The sequence below is a fragment of the Equus caballus genome, chromosome 14 (assembly GCF_041296265.1).
Source record: "Equus caballus isolate H_3958 breed thoroughbred chromosome 14, TB-T2T, whole genome shotgun sequence".
NCBI lineage: Eukaryota > Metazoa > Chordata > Mammalia > Perissodactyla > Equidae > Equus > Equus caballus.
Window position 1 is genome coordinate 12,615,071 of NC_091697.1, and position 16,499 is coordinate 12,631,569.

At 46.5% G+C, this 16,499-nt stretch overlaps 1 long non-coding RNA gene across 32 annotated transcripts in view; it reads right to left on the reverse strand.

The window, feature by feature from the left end:
• Nucleotides 1–5,655: 5,655 nt before the first annotated feature.
• Nucleotides 5,656–16,499, reverse strand: part of LOC138917397 (uncharacterized) — a 77,482-nt gene continuing 66,638 nt past the window's right edge. For all 32 annotated transcript variants that reach the window (XR_011425303.1, XR_011425323.1, XR_011425313.1 and 29 more), the window contains one exon: nt 5,656–6,575. This is a non-coding gene — a long non-coding RNA (uncharacterized lncRNA). The remainder of the gene's footprint in view (nt 6,576–16,499) is intronic.

The window sequence follows — 16,499 nt, forward strand, 5'->3', positions numbered from 1 at the left end:
AGCACCTGGAGGGCTGATCCCATTCATCCCTGGGAGAAGCCTAGCAAGTTCATCCTCTCCCACCCCACGTTTCAGAGGAGCCAACTCAGGCTCAGAGAGATGCGGTGACATTCCCAAGGCAAGACACACAGCTGGCAGTGGGCAGAGTCACCACTGTGCTGAGGGGGAGGTGGGCAGTCACCTGGGAAACAGCTGGTCCAGCACCTGGTGGGCTGCGCTGGAGCCTGAGTAGCTGCAGAGGGAGGTGATGACACTGCAGAGGACTCTGCTGGGGAAGGCTGGCAGCACAGTCTCTGAGAGCCTCTGCATCATGCCTGCCTGGAGGGCACGCATCCTGCAGGCCTCAGTGACAGACAGAGTGGACTCATCTTCACTCTGGGTGGGACGAGCAGGGACACAGAGTCAGGGTCACCACTGCGAACCACCAGCGTTATCGGGGTCTGCAGCTGACGCAGGAACTCCTAGCCCCTCCCAGACGTCTGCGACAGGAGAGACAGGGGTCCCAACTCAGCAAAGTTCTGGGCTCTCAAAGTACAATCTGACTTTGGTCCTGCGAAGGATTCCACACTGAGCTCCCTCGAGGCCATTTGCTCGCTGAGGGACAACAGAGCTCCCTCTGTGCAGAGCACCAGCCCAGTGAATCCTCAACAGACACCCCTCTCTAGAGAGGAGAACAGAGGCTTAGGCATGCCAAGTGGCTTCTCTATGTCCTGTGGGTCAGAACTGAGAACCGCCCAAAGTGAGGGCTGAGGGACATCCCCTCTAACTGCCTGAGGCTTCATCAGACGCTGACCTGGAGGGAAATGTTATGTGGCCACCTCACCCCTCCCAGGTCTGGAAACAGTGTACAGGGCAGTGACACGTTCTGAGAACCCCTTTGACTTTCAAACACGCTGACGGTTATTTCTTTTACATTAAAGGGAGTTTGGAGACCCTTGTTATCGAGCTCTCATTTTCCAAAAAAGGCAAAATTCAAAGATACTCAGGGCCTATTGGGAAGTGACAACGACATCAACGTTTTCTCTAATCTTCCTAGGAAAATGCAAAGAGTGCCCTCCTACCCTCCTATGCAGCTGGTGGGGAGGAGCGGAAGTCCAGATTCCTTTGGGAATGGGACTGTGGGACACTCATGGGGGACAGCCCTGTTAGGGTCCCAGGAGAACGGCAGTTTGAGGTTGGATTCTGGGCCTGCCCTGGTCATCTCAGGGGCCTGGGTGGGAAGACCCCTCCGTGCCCACTCTCACCTCAGAGCAGCCCTGGTTATTGATGGTGGCGCGGTGCAGCTGGTCCCTGTCCAGGGAGATGGAGTACCCGAAGCCATCCGTCAGCTCTTCCACCACCTCCTGCGTGCAGCTCTGCAAAGACAGTGCCCGAGAGCCGGGCCGGGAGGTCTGAGGGGCATGCCTCGACTTGGCCACAGGAGGAAACCCCAGCACAGATCAGGTACCGAGCAGCATCTGCATAGACCTCTAGCCAGGGAGGGAATGAGATGACACCTGGAGGGCTCGGGACTAACCTATGGGTAGAGGAGCTTGGTTCCCAGCACCTACTCTCCCATCCTGCTAGCCACCACCTAGGCTGGGAACACGACACACTGCCAGGCTTCCAACACCGAGCAAATGGCTCCTGCCCAGGGTGGGTCCCCACTCAGCACCGCCGTCCCTCTCTCACTCCCCTCCGACACACAAGGAGGCTCAAATTGTTGTGCGGGTGGCATCCAGTTGTGGCCTAACCCGGTTGGCTTTCCCTGTGTTACCTGAGTGCTCCTCCTGCCAGTTGGACAGAGGCGGTGCAGGTGAGGGCCAAGCCAGTGTCTATAGTGACTGAAAAGGCTCTTTTTCTTGGCTTTCCTGAAGCCAGAGCCTCCACAACTCGGGAGACAGCAGGAGAACATCCTTTTGTCTTCAGTGTCGCCACTCAAGTGGGCTCAATAGGATGCTATGTCTAGAATGTGGACGCCTGGAGACCAGTGTGCTAAGTTCTGTTGGGGTCTGTCTCCAAGGAAGTGAGGTCACTTCCTCAAGTTTCCCTTACCTGGGCGCCTTCTTCAATAACACCCACCGAAAACCTCTCTGGGATCTTGGCTGCTCACCCTCCTTGCCCATGTCACCTCCAGAACTGTACACAAATAGCCAGCACAGATCCCAACACAGGACCTTGAGATGGAACCAGGGTTCCAGCTTGAGGACATCCAGCTGAGTTCCGACCTCTTTTTTCCTACAAGCTCTGTGTCCTGGAAATGCCAATGGGCCTCCCAGGGCCTCCTCAATCACCCAACCTGCACGATGGGGACGAGGCCAGAAATATCTCCCTTGGGACATCCTCAAGTGTAGAACAGACAATAGCGACAACACCTGTGGTCTGGTTTCCATGTGTCTGATGCACACACTTAGAGATGAAAGAATCACAAGAAGGGGTGGGATGTAGTGTGGAGTACCCCTCAAAACAGGACTGGGTTCCAGCTCTGTGACCTTGAGAAAGTCACTGCCCCTCTGGGCCTCATTTCCAGGTCTGCACCTTTAAGAGGTGGAAATTAGGGGAAATTCAGATACTTCCATTCACTGGCATGAAACCTTCCCAGGTCTCCTGTTTGACTTAGAATCAGACCCAAGTGCCTCGTGTCGGCCTATGTAGTGGGCAGCCTCCACTATGGCTCCTGGTGCTCACTGTCTTCTGCTGTGCACGTCCTTGTGGAACCACAAGTGGTCAGGAACTGCCTTCTGAATAGAATGCAGCCAAGGTGATGGGATGGCCTGCCACCCAGGGTTAAGAACAAAAAGCCTGGCCCTTCCTTCTTACTCATTGGCTTTAGTCCCCTCCGTCTTTCCCTCCTTCTGTTTCCATCTCTCTCTCTCTCTGCAGCTTATATCTCTGGAACTGGGGGAGCAAGTGTGCATGTTTTCAGTTGTCCTATGAAGATGTTCCATAGGAGAGAACGGAGGGAATGATCGACCAACAGACAGGCAGGAACTCAGACTTTCAGTCCAAACAAACCCCGTCAACATGCATGTGAGTGAACTTGGGAGCAAACCCTCCACGAGTCGAGCCGCAATATAGCCGCAGCCCCTGCTTCACGGAGACCTTGAGGCGGAGGCACCCAGCTAAGCTGTGCCCCATTCCTGGCACACAGAATTTGTGAGATGTTAAGGATTTGTATTTTCTAGGTGCAATGTCTTAGAGCAGTGTCATCAGAGAGCGACGGGAAAAGCACAGTCTGCCAGTTCCTGCCCTCTGGCCCTGCCTGTCCCCATCTACCCTCCTCTCCCTTCTCAGGCTCCTTCCAGCTACACTGCCCTCTTTCGGACATTGTCTGGTCAGACCCACTTCTTCCTGTGAGCCTCTGCGCCAGCGGTGCCTTCTCCCTGACACTCAAACTGTTCCCAGACACAGGCAGGCGTGCCTCTCATCTGGCACCCTGCTGACAGCAAATGTCACCCCTATGATGCCTTTCAGAGCCTCCCAGGCACAGGCTCCACTGTCACAGGTCTCCCACCTGCAAGGGCATCTCATGATGTCCTCCTCCTTGGTCTCATCTGGATAAAGTGAGTCCATGAAGGAGGGCTTTCTGCTTGGTGGACGAGGAGGCAGCTTCTTCTGGTTTCCTCAGGATCATGACTGTCTCTTCTGGGCTGAATGTTTCCCCTCCCAAGTCCATTGTGAAAGGAAATTCTCATTCCCTTGCTTTCAAGGGTCTGGTTTCCCCAAGAACACAGGGAGACTGGCCTCTCCCTGGAATGCGGCACCAGCCCCTACACCCAAAGCCAGAAAATTAGCACCCAGCTTGAAACACCACCAGATCCTGAAGTCAATTCCTGCTGAGGTCCCCCATCCATTTTGTAACCCCATAGTATCTCCTGATCTCACCTTTCCCCTAAGACACAGCTCCCAGCCTGCCCTTGGCTTCTTACAGGAACAGTGGGATTTCCCAGAAGCACTCCCAGCCTGGGCAAGAAATGTTTTGAAATGTTCTCTATGTATTTTCCAGGACATGGGATATGGGGAGAAGTCATTTTGGTTGTGTATGTGCAACTGTTTTGATGCGAATAGCATCTTTTTCAGACAGAGATCAAAGAGTGGGGCTACCGGGTGTAACAAGAAAATGGATACACTGAGCCAACGTCTTCATGGTGTGAAGTCATAGGGAGCAAAGAACATGGTTAAGAGCAGAGAATATGGAGCCACAACTTAGGTTCAAATTCCACCTCAATCACTTCCTAGATATTGGTAGAGGGCAAAGTACTTACCTCATTGGTGCCTCAGTTTCTTCATCTGTTGTTGGCAAGAAGGATAAGCATACCTAATTTGTGAGGATATGGAGAGTGCTAAAGGAGTTAATGTTTCAAAACACTTGCAACATCCAGCACATTGCATGCCCTGTACGCATACATTACAAATGAAATGTAAATGTTCTTCTGACGCTGTCTGTTTGCTCCAGACGGGAGACTAGGGGCTGGAAGGATGTAGACAGCACTCCCTGAGACAGGATGAATCGATGAATGAGCAACACTGTTGAAGGCATTACCAATGGCAGATCCGCCTCCCTATGGACATTCCCAAGGACAATCACACCCAAGCATCCCTCCTCCGTCCTGCATCGTCTTCTGGGATTCTATCCAGGAATCACGGGGGCTTCTTGAACCCTGGGACCCACACCCACCACAGGTTCTCTTCTGTCTGGCAGCAAACCCCAGGCCTTGTCCTAATGGCTGCAGCCCACAGGCTCTGACTCAGATCCTTTTCTTCACTTGAGGGAGACGTGTCATTCCCAGAGCTGGGCACACAGAGTGTCAGCCTTGGAGGAAATGCCTCCCTGGCCAGTGGCAGGTGGAAGAGCGCCGTGACGGAGTAGGATTTGGGGAGAGTCCTCCAGGTGTGGTCAGAAGGGGCCCAGCCAGGGCATTTGTCAGCAAGGTCTGGTTGGTGGACCTTGGTGGCAAAAGAGTGGTGGGGACAGCATGTTTTAGAGTTCCTGGCATGAGACAATCCACAGGATGGTCATGAAGTCAGAATCAGCCTAACGAGGTCCAGCTCAATCCACTGTCATCTGTTCCCTGACTGGCTCACTAATCCAGGAGTGATTTACAAGGGCGATATTCGTGTTCTACCATCTTTTCGTTGATTGGCAGGAGCTAGTATTCTTTACAAAACTTGTGTACTTTTACATAGGAAAGGATAGGTGAGTTCTGTAACAACCCTTCTTGCAAAGTTCTCACTAACGTATTGAGTCTCTAACAGAATCCGCCGCTGGGAACTTCACCAAAGATCCTGACCTTTACTCTCTGGTTTTAGATCTTCCTGGTTGGTAAATTTTCTTGACTCCTGGCTCCTTTCCTGAGGTTCGTCCACTTAGAGCAATGTAGGACTGCAAGCTCTTGCCACTTGAGAAGTAGTGGTTCAACTCTATGATGATGTTGGTCTTGCTTACTAAGTGTGTGTGTGTGTATGTATGTGTGTATGAGACTGTTTTCTGCATGTTGCCACGTGGGTCAGATTGACTCCTTTCCTTGGAAAAATTGTCCCTAACCACTTTCTCTGGGCTTTATTTTCACGTCTTGAACAGTGCTGTCCAACAGTAGAATTTCACACTCTATCTAATGAAATTTAAACTTTTTTTAAATACTGACATTTAAAAAAGTAAAAATAAACAAGTGAAACTAATTTTTAATGGTATATTTAAACCCATTATAACCAAGATATTACCATCTGTCCAGGCAATCTATATAAAAATTAATAGTGAGATAGTTCACATTTTTTTTTATTGGGATCAACAAATCCATTTACATAGTCTCCATTTGTAAGCTGAAACTTTTTACATATGTGGTTTCTGTGTCCCCCACTCAGAACCTGGGCTGACTTGTTAGAGAGGAAATAAAGCAGAACAGGCATAAGTAACGATCACTGTCAATCCAGCTCAGCACAAACACTCACAACTGACAAAAAGGCTGTCGCTGACCAGGGAGTAGAGGTCCCTCGGGGTCACATGGTGGATCAGCTGGTTCAGCACCCAGGAATGCTGCTCTCTGTCACATGGGGTCTCTGTCACACTCTCCATCATGAGCCATGGGGTCAGGGTGGTAGGTGCAGACAGCTTCCATGCTGGAGGCTGCCCCTTCCTCCGCAGGCCCGGGGAGAGAGGAATGTGGGGACTCTAGAGAGATGTCCTGAATCCTCTGATAATGGGGGCCAGAGGGAGGGAGGAGCAAATTGGCAGTCAGTGGCAAGAGTGAAAACTGCGGTGGTCACCGAAAGTGTTCATGACTCTCATATGCTCAGAAAAGGGACTTCCCTGAGGGAGATCAGTCTACAGCCCAAGACAAGGGACCCAGGCTGCTCTTCTTGAACAAGGATCCAAGCAGGGGAGGAGGCAGGAGGAGGATGAGCAGGAGAGACAGCAGGTGGGGTGCGGCTGGCTGGGACACATCCTGCCGGGAGCTGCTGGCACCAGGGTCTCATCAGGTGCTGCAGGACTCTCTCAGTGGAGTTCAATGTGGCTGAGCTCTTGCTCATGTCTGTCAAATACTGGATGTTGGAGATGGTGGAGTTGAGTGTGAGGGCCTTCAGGTCGTGCCCCTTGGCTGCAAGAAGAGAGGGAGAGAGATGGCCATCACCGAGAGCTGGGCTGAGACCAGATCAGAAGCCTGAACTCAGTATCATCTGTTGCCTTTGCTCCCAGTGGAACCACCACCCAATGCTGCGCTCATCCAAGTTGAAGCCAGCATCTCTCTCAGCTCCTCCTCCCTCCCCTGCCGGTAACACCAATTGCACCTACAGATTGCTCCTCAATGCATTCCTTCTGTTCATTCACGTCCCAGGTAGGTCTTATCTTTTCTCACCGGAACCAACACCCTAACATGCTCACTGGATGCATTGTCTAAAGGATGTTCTCTGCCTTGAACATTAGAAGCATTTTTCTGAAATGAAGATCTCACTAGAACACTCCTGCTCTAGCATCACCCATGGCTCCCTAAGGCCTTCAGGGTTAAGTTCAAACTTCTTGACCTGGCACTCAAAGCCCTTGCACATCTGGCTCCTGCTGACTCTTCAGCCTCATTGATGCATTCACTCAGGGTTAGGCTTTGTGCTTCAGGCAAACCAAATTCCTGTCACTTCTCCCGTACACTATGCTGTTTTTGCCTACAGGGCCATTGCTCATGCAATTTCCTCTGCCAGGAACACGCTCCACACCTTATTTCCCTATATAACTCCTACTCCTTCTTAAAGACCCCAATTGGGCAAAACTCCCTCCAGAGAGCTCTTCCCACCCAAAGGATGCCAGGTGCTTCTCCTCAAAGCATCCCACCTTGTGTTAGAATTTTCTGTGACTTTCACAAGACCAGGGGCTCTCTGAGGGCTGCATCAGATTGAAATATTGGTCTAATCCTTGTGATCAGCATGCTTGCCCTCAAAGCAGAATTGCACACCTCGGCTTCCCAGCTGCCCAGTAAGAATTGGTCAGTTGAGGTGTGGGGCTGGAGAGCTCCTCTGGGGAAGGAAGAGGGGCCCCCTAGGCCTGTGGTGTCTTCTGGTTGCTCAAGCAATGAGGAAGTAGGCAGGAACATGCTGCCCAGCTCAGGAGCTGTGGAAAGGGCTGTCATCTGGGAGACACAGAGACCCCACACAGTGGGTGAAGCCCCACAGGCTCCTCTGTACTCCAACAGTGGCTGTCCCAGGACAACCATTCACAGGTGAGCCATAAATGTGAGTGACAGAAGGAGGGATTGTGTGAGTAGAGGGATGTTCGAGCCTGTGAGTGAGATGAACCCAAGAGAGACAGTGTGCTTGAAGAAGAGAGACACACAACAAAGAGACAGGTAGAGGCACAGATAGAGGGGATACCTGGATGGACAGAGGAAGAGTGGACAAATGGAGGGTCACAGGGAAAGCAGGAAGAACAAAGACAAGGAAGAGAAGTTGAGAGATGGGAGGAAAGAGGATGGAAGGAGAGAAGAAGGACAAACAGGCGAACAGGCAGGAGGACAGTTGGACAGATTGATACCTGGACAGATGCTTGGGTGGATAGATGGAAGGAAGGAAGGAAAGAAAGAATGGAGGGAGCGAGGGAGGGAGGAATGAAGGATAGGAGGAAGAGAGGAAGGAAGGAGTCTGAGAGGAGGGAGAACTGGGAAAATCACCTGCCCACGTTCAGAGGGTGCTTTAAAGGGAGGGTAAGGCTGAGAATACAGGACCCCTAACTCCCAGGCTTGTGTCCACCTGTCCCAATGCTGCCTGTTGTTACTCGTAGAGACGGGCATATGGATGTAAAGGAAACCTTAAGCCCTACCCTCACAACACATAAAGCTCAATTCCTGGACACTTTGACCTAAAGGGGAAAGGTAAAATAATGAAACTTCTAGAAGACAACATAAGAGAACATCCTCGGGACCACAGGGTAGAAAAAACTTCTCAAAGAAGACACACACACACTCTCCATACAAGAAATATCAGTAAACTGGGATTCATTAAAATTTAGGCTTTCGGTTCATCATAAGACACATTACAAGAGGGAATTTGCAAGTCACAGGATGCGAAGAGATTGTCCCAGTTCCAATATTCAACAAAGGATTCACATGCAGAATACAGAAAGTCTTCAGCATATTTATTAGATAAAATGCAGTGAAAGAGATACATATTAATGCTGCTTATTTTAATGAGCCACATTTATTTTACAAGGACAGTGAACAAAGCAATCTGAAAAGCAGGGGGTGGAAAACGAACAGTAGATAAACAGAATCCCAGGAGGGTTTGGAAAAAGCAAGAGAAGCCCCTTACATAACAGTTCATTGGCCTTAGAAAAGGAAAGTACTACTGGATTCTGTTAGGAAGTCAGAAAGATTGAAATATCTAGTGGCTTCAGTGGAAAAATAAGATAGGAAAAAATAACTATGATAGTTATTTGATTTTCCTCCAAATGACTTTATCCCTTAGAGAGCAAGGCACTTTCCTTTTCAATCATCAACACATCAAAGTTTAATTTCCCTCCATTTAGCCTTTTTCGTGGCCATAGGTTAGAAGCAGCAAAGGGGCTGGGCAGGCTGAACCAGTCTGCAGACATACTCTGTCCTGTTCCACACTGGCTCACACACGTGCAAAGTGGTCGCTTCTCACAGGGGAAAAGCCTGCAGGGCTGAGGGGCAGCCACCCCTTGGACCCTGTTTGTTAGTACCATTGGAAATTTCTCCTGAGTCCCTACTCAAAAAGGAAGTGGGTGGGGGGTAGAATAAGAAGGCCATATATTTGAAGGAAATAGGAGAAAATATTTCATTGTGAAAGTAATAAATGTTGCTTTTCAGAAGTCATGTGTATGTTGACAGTCTATGTCTTAAGGTACCATAATGAAACAATGTACACCTCATCTTCTCCCTCTTTTATCTGAGCATTAGGTTAAAATCCATGAAATTCCTAAGCTTAAAAAAACACACAAAAATCACAAGGAAAGTTTTGGAGGTCATGGATGTGTTCAGCACTTGGTTGTGGGGATGATATGATGGGTGTATGCATATGTCCAAACTAATCAATACACATATAGAAAACGTGTGCATTTTTTGTCTATTACTCATACCTCAACAGAGCTAAAAATTCAAATAAATTCCTAAGTTTACTTTTTGAGGGTGTATAAAAGTCAAAATTTCTAATAAAATTCAGATTCTTAATTTCTGAACATAAATAGCATTCCTGCTTTGATGGGCGACCCCACGACTCTCAAAAAAATCAAGAGCAATTGCTACTGTCAATCTCAGTGGAAGTTATTTTCAACACCTCACCCCCTTCTTTACACCTCATTATTTAAAAACCAAGGAAATAGTCTTCAGCTTTTAAAATGAAGGAGTAAATGAGTCAGCTTGACATTATACTTTATTCAAGATTTAATGTTAAATAAAGGAAATAACTGAGCACGAGCAGAATCCCTTCCATAACTCATCTTTTCTCCTATGCTGATAATAAAAATGACACTCTACTTAAACATAGTTTGCATGATATATTCTCAAGTAAATTTACTTCACTGCTGGATATTTTATTTTGAGATTCTTATTCAATTTCTTCATATTTATCTATAAAACTTATTTGGCGTCTTTCATCTTTTTACCATTTTCATCTTTTTAACTTTCGAAGGTTTAACTTTCCAAGAGAGTATTTTTTAATGACGAGCTAACTGATGAATTTGTGCACCGACTGTTTTTTTGAGACTGAATATACAAATGGACAAAGGCCAGATCATATATGACAGTATAACTCTGACTCCCAACGTGGGAAGCAAACATCCCAAGAAGCCAAATCACAGCCCCTGCAGCATTCAGCACAGAACAGTCAGCACTTGGTCAGTAACTGCCAGTTTCCAAAACTCTCGTTCTGCTTTCAACACAGGACCGCCAGAGAAAGCCACATATGCTCCCTAAACCATCACATAGGGTGCCTGCCTTCTACTTAGTGAGCTCCGGCTTCCCCGTGTCAACAACTTCCAATCAGGCCACCCCTCCCCCACTCTCCTGAACTCTGCCACCCTCTCCCCTCCCTTTCCCTTCTCTCCTCTTCTTGTGCATGCAACAATCCTCTCCTGTCGCATTACAGTCTCTGCAATATTTTTAACGTGTGATAGAGCAGCTCCTCCCTCAGAGTTCTTCCTGGTCCATATTTTCCTAGCTTAGCTTATGTGTTTATTTTTTCCATGTAGGATCATTTATCTAACTCAACATAAAAGCTCGTTAAAATTTTATTGGCATTGTATTCAATTTATAAAGTAATGGGACTGACCATTTAATGAAACTTCCTAACTTAAAACATAGACTGACTTTCCATTTGCCAACTATTTTTAATTGAAATTTATAGTGTGATCGTTGTAGATTCTACACTGCTGTAAGGAATAACTCCAAAAGTTCCAGTGTACACTTTACCCAGTTCCTTACAATGATAACATTCTGCAAAACTATAGGACGATACCACAGCCAGCTTGTTGGCATTGATGCAATCCACTATCTTATTCAGATTTCTCCAGTTTTACTTGTACTAATTTGTTCCTGTGTATTTAGTTCTGTACAATTTTATCAGATGTGCAAGTTTGTGTATCCATCACAGCTAAAATAATGATCAGTTTTATCACTACAAGGTATTCTTGTATTGCCTATTAAAAAATCAATGGATGTTATTTTTTAGAGCAGTTTTACATTTACAGCAAAATTTAATGAAATACACAGTGTTCTCATATAGTCCTTGCCCCCACATGTGCATAACCTTTCTGTTGTCAATATCCCTCATCAGAGTAGTATACTTTTCACAATTGATGAACATACATAGGCACATCATTATCACTCAAAGTCCATAATTTACATTAAGGTTCACTCTTGGTGTCAGAGATCACTAGGGTATAACTCTGTGGTCCATTTCTGGATTCTCTACTCTGTTCCATTGATTTATGTAGCTGTCCTACAATGAAAATGATGATGCTGTGATTACAGTATGTACAAGGCAATACTAAATATTGTTAAAGTGTTTACTGCCGCATTATTCTTCCTGTCATGATTGTTTTAGCTACTCTCAGCTATGTGCCTTTCTATATAAATTTTAGAAAAAGGTGTCTCTGTCTACAAACTGTGGTGGAATTTTTATTAGAATAATATTAGACCTATAGATCAATTTGGGGATAATTGAGACCTGTACTCATTATTCTATCCAGTAACATGGTGAGGACTGCAGAATTCTCAGCACATAACAACTCCTTCCAAACCCCCACACCAGGAGGAGACTCAACCAGACTCTGGCGTGGCTTCTAGCTGCATGAGTCTGTGTAACCGGAATGACTCCAGCCCACCATTAAAATGCCTTCCTGAGAGCTCAAAGCTGACAGAAAAATTTGCTATTTATTTTAGTCAACACCCAATTATAGGCCTCTGATCCCCCTTCTTAGAGTATTTACTAAAGAGGGCTTACAACTGTAGATATGTATCTCTCACAATTCTCTAAAGGACCTAAGAGCCACTCCTTTGAAATACGATCATTAAGACAGATAGAGCCTCTTTCTCTCAACTTCTGAGTGAGGATAGAATCCTAACTTTGATAACTGCAAAGTAACGAACACAGTGGGTCTAATCACAGTTACGCTGACCAACCTTTGTACTTTTTCACTTCTTTGACTCTACTGAGCCCCTGAACCCTGCTCCTTCATTCCCTCTTTAAAATTCTAGATTCACCTCCGTACAAATCTGAGCGCAGCTCAGCTTCTGTCAGCTGTTACTGAATAAAATCTGCTTTCACCACTTTAACTAATTTCTGCTGCATTTGTCTTTGACAATAGTAAGGCTCTCAATTTATTTGCATCTTCTTTAATCACTGTAATCGGTATTTTATAATTTTCAGCATCAGATCCTGTACACATGTTCTTGAATTTATGCCTGAATATTTCATGTTCTTCGGAGTGGTTTTAAATAATACAGCATTTTCAAGTTTATCATCTGCGGGTTCATCATTAGTTGTAGAAATAAAATTGTCTTTTGTGTGTTGATCTTGTACTTTGTACTTGGTGAACTTTTTGTACTCACGTATTAGTTCTGATTTTTTTTTTTTTTTTTTTGGAGATTCCCAGAGTTTTTTTACACAGACAACAATGAAACTAGGAATGGTTACATTTTTTTCCTTTCTAAACTCTATGGCTTTTATTTCCTTTACTTCTGTTATTGCCAGAAGCTTCAGTATTTTGTTGAATAAGAGTAGTGAAAGTGGTATTCCTTTCCTTGTTCCTTATTGTGGGGAGAATCATTTAGTGTTTCCCTGTTAAGCATGAAGTCAACTGTGCATTTTCTGTAGATGACCTTCAACAAGTGAAAGTAGTTTCCATCTATTTCAAACTTGCTAGAAAATTTTATGACAAACAGGAGTTGGATTGTATCAAATGTTTTCTCTACATCTCTTGCTTATTAACAAGTCTTGCCCTTAAACAAATAGACAGCCAGTTATTTCTCTGGCAAAAATTGGTTTATCTGGGATTAGCGAAGAATAGCCATTTGGAGTGTGCAACCATGGCAAGCCATGCAGGAGCACCCAGCAAGGAAGAGAGGAGAAGCTCTTTTATCTCAGAGTGGGGAAAACTGTGGGGGCTATTGGACACAGTCTTGAGGGCAGTGGCTTTTCATCGGCAGAGTTGTGACAGTCTCTCCTTGGCTTAGTTTCTGACTGGTCAGGAAGAGAAAGTCTTTATTCTTCCTGTTGCACTGCGCCTTTGACATAGGGCATGAGAACTCCCTCTATTAGCCTTCCAACACTATTTCAACTACGTTTCCGTTTATTAACTTTCACATGTCCCCATTTTGATTTCGATCTTTCTCTGAAAGCACTGTTGATCTGCAGTCAGATTTTTCCAGTTTCAGTAGCCTCTCGTCCCTCGATGCCAGGAAGGAGCTTCTCTGGGAGTCATGTCCCAGGTTGGAGGAAAAACACACAGATTGGAAACCTATTGTGGCCACATTTGAGGAACACGGAGTGAGAGGAGGGAGAACTCTCTGGCACTTTTTACCTGAAGTTTGCATGTTATCAAGATCAGAGGCATTGGAGATGATCTGAAGTGTCATGTCATCCTCAAAGGTTTGGCAGACAAACTTCCAACAGACCTGGTCCAGACACCTTGGAAACCTTTGCATCAGATACTGTCTGCTTCCATTTGGAGAAATCTTTATTTTTAAGTCACCAAATGATGTGCAGTTCCCCCCAGAGTTTGTGCTTTCTTCAGGTGTGTCGCATGAATCCAAGTCTTGAGTTTTGTGGCAAAAAGCTTGGCTAGCAGCGCCCGATTGAGGAAAATACTATCATCTTGGTTGAGTTTTGTTAGTTTGAAATTTTTGGTAAGTTGTTCCTTGTTTTCAAGTTGTTAAATTTATGATAATGGAGCTGTTTATATTATTTTCAATGGCTGAAGAACCTGCAGTGATCTATCCCTCTAGTGTGTCTCAGGCCTTTGAGGGTGAAGAGGCTTCCCCAAAGCTTCTTGAGGCAGAACCCTGTTTGCTGTTGGCCCCTAACAGCTTGAGTGCATCTGGGTTGGGGAGGAGACAGAGACTTCCAAGAACAAGTTGTTTCTTCTTGAAGGAATGCTGAAGATGCCCAAAGTATGGTACTTTGACATACAAATTATTTGGAGCCAAAAGCAATCGAGAGCCAGCAGATGCAGGAAAAACTCTTGATCTCCACCTTGACTGCTTTAAATGAAGGATAGACTTCCTCTTTGGAAAGGAAATTTATGTTTCTAAAGGAAATTTCCATTAGTAAAAGCATCGGCACCAGAAAGAGAATGACTCTTAGAGAATTTTTTTTTGAGGAAGATTAGCCCTGAGCTAACATTCCCCACCAACCCTCCTCTTTTTGCTTAAAAAGATAGGCCCTGAGCTAACATCCATGCTCATCCTCCTCTACTTTATACGTGGGATGCCTGCCACAGCATGGCTTGATAAGTGTTGTGTAGGTCCGCACCTGGGATCTGAACTGGTGAACCCCAGGCCATCAAAGCAGAATGTGTGAATTTAACCCGTGTGCCACCAGGCCAGCCCCTACAGAATTTTTTTTTTTTTGAGGAAGATTAGCCCTGAGCTAACTGCTGCCAATCCTCCTCTTTTTGCTGAGGAAGACTGGCCCTGAGCTAGCATCCACGCCCATCTTCCTCTGCTTTATGTGTGGGACACCTGCCACAGCCTGGCGTGCCAAGTAGTGCCATGTCTGCACCTGGGATCAGAACCGGCGAACCCCAGGCCACCAAAGTGGAACGTGCACACTTAACCAGTGAACCATCAGGCCAACCCCTAGAGAATTTTTTTAACTGAGAGATTTATCTGCATAACAAGGCAAGCTTTATTTATTATACATTTTCTCCCCTCATCTTCCCATAATTTTCCTTCAGCCACTTCCTGCTGCTGCTCACCCAGATGGCTTCCTGCTTCCAAGCTCCCCCATGTGCACTCAGTGTGGACTGGACTTGCAACTGGCAGCTGGTGTGGAGCTGCCTGCTCGAGGGCTGCAGAGCACCATCCTAAGTCTCATCCCCAGCATGACCTACCTGGCCAGCAATACTCAGGATCTGCCACCACTGCACAGGATTGGGGCCGCGGCACTGATGGTTCAGATTGTGGGCAGTACCCAGCCCAATTCCCACTCACTTTTGTTGACCACATGCCTGTGCTGTTTGCAGATGGTACAGATTTAAAAGAGAAGTCATATCCTGCTATTAAAGTGGAACTGTTGGACTGACTTGAGGGATTTTTCAACACCTGTAAAACTAAAGAGAAGCTGGGAGAATTATCAGAAGAGTTCTACAAAAATGAACTACTATCGATTGAAATGTTGAATATACATGTCCCTGCAGTTGCTAAATTGAGACGTCTTTTAGACAGTTCTCCTAGGGAAGATTTACTAGACATTCTGACATCACTTATCCAAACAAGCAACAGAAATGCTCCAAATTTTAGATACTGTGACTCTGGAGGAACTGTCCAAGATGATGATACCACTGCTGGTGAAACAAATGCAAGAATTGAAATTGCTTTAAAAAGACAGAAAACTTGGGGGTGGCCTGGTGGCACAGTGGTTAGGTTTACATGTTCTCCCTCAGTGGTCTGGAGTTTGCCGGTTCAGATCCTGGGTGCAGACCTATGCACCACTCATGAAGACATTTTGTGGCAGGAGTCCCACATATAATGTAGAGGAAGGTGGGCATGGATGTTAGCACAGGGCCAGTCTTCCTCAGCAAAAAGAGGAGGATTGGTGGTAGATGTTAGTCAGGGCTAATCTTCCTCAAAAAAAAAAAAAAAATTATAACAATAAAACAGAAAAAGCGAGAAAGATGATAATAAATGCATTATATGAATATGCCTCAATAGGATTTCACACATCCTAGGTACTTTATTTTCTGGCACATTGTTATGGGATGTCATGCAGGTGATTTCGACATATCCTGTGTGTTTTCCATGCGTGTCCGACACCTGATTCTGGCGTGTCCGGCAGGTAGTTTCAGTGAATCAGGCACCTGGTTCCGGCGTATCCAACAGGTGGTCCCGGCATGTCTGGTAGGCGATTCCAGCACATGTGACATGTGGTTCCGGCGTATGCGGCAGGGGATTTCGACGTGTCCGGCAGGTGGTTCCAGCATGTCCAGCACCTGGTTCTGGCATGTTTTGCAGGTGGTTCCGTCATGTCGGCACCTGGTTTTGGCATGTGCGACACCTGTGTCTGGTGTATCTGGCAGGTGGTACTCACAAGACTGGCAGGTGGTTCACATGTGTCTGGCACCTGGTTTTGGCATGTGCGACACCTGCGTCTGGTGTATCCGGCAAGTGGTTCTCACAAGACTGACAGGTGGTTCAGCTGTGTCAAGCAGGTGGTTCTGGCATTTCAGGCACCTGGTTCTGGCCTCTGCTGTACCTGTTTCTGGTGTATCCATCACATGGTTCCAGCGTGGCTGGCACATGGTTCTGGCATATTCGGCAGGTGGCTTCAGCGTACTGGGTGCCTGGTTCCGGCGTATCTGA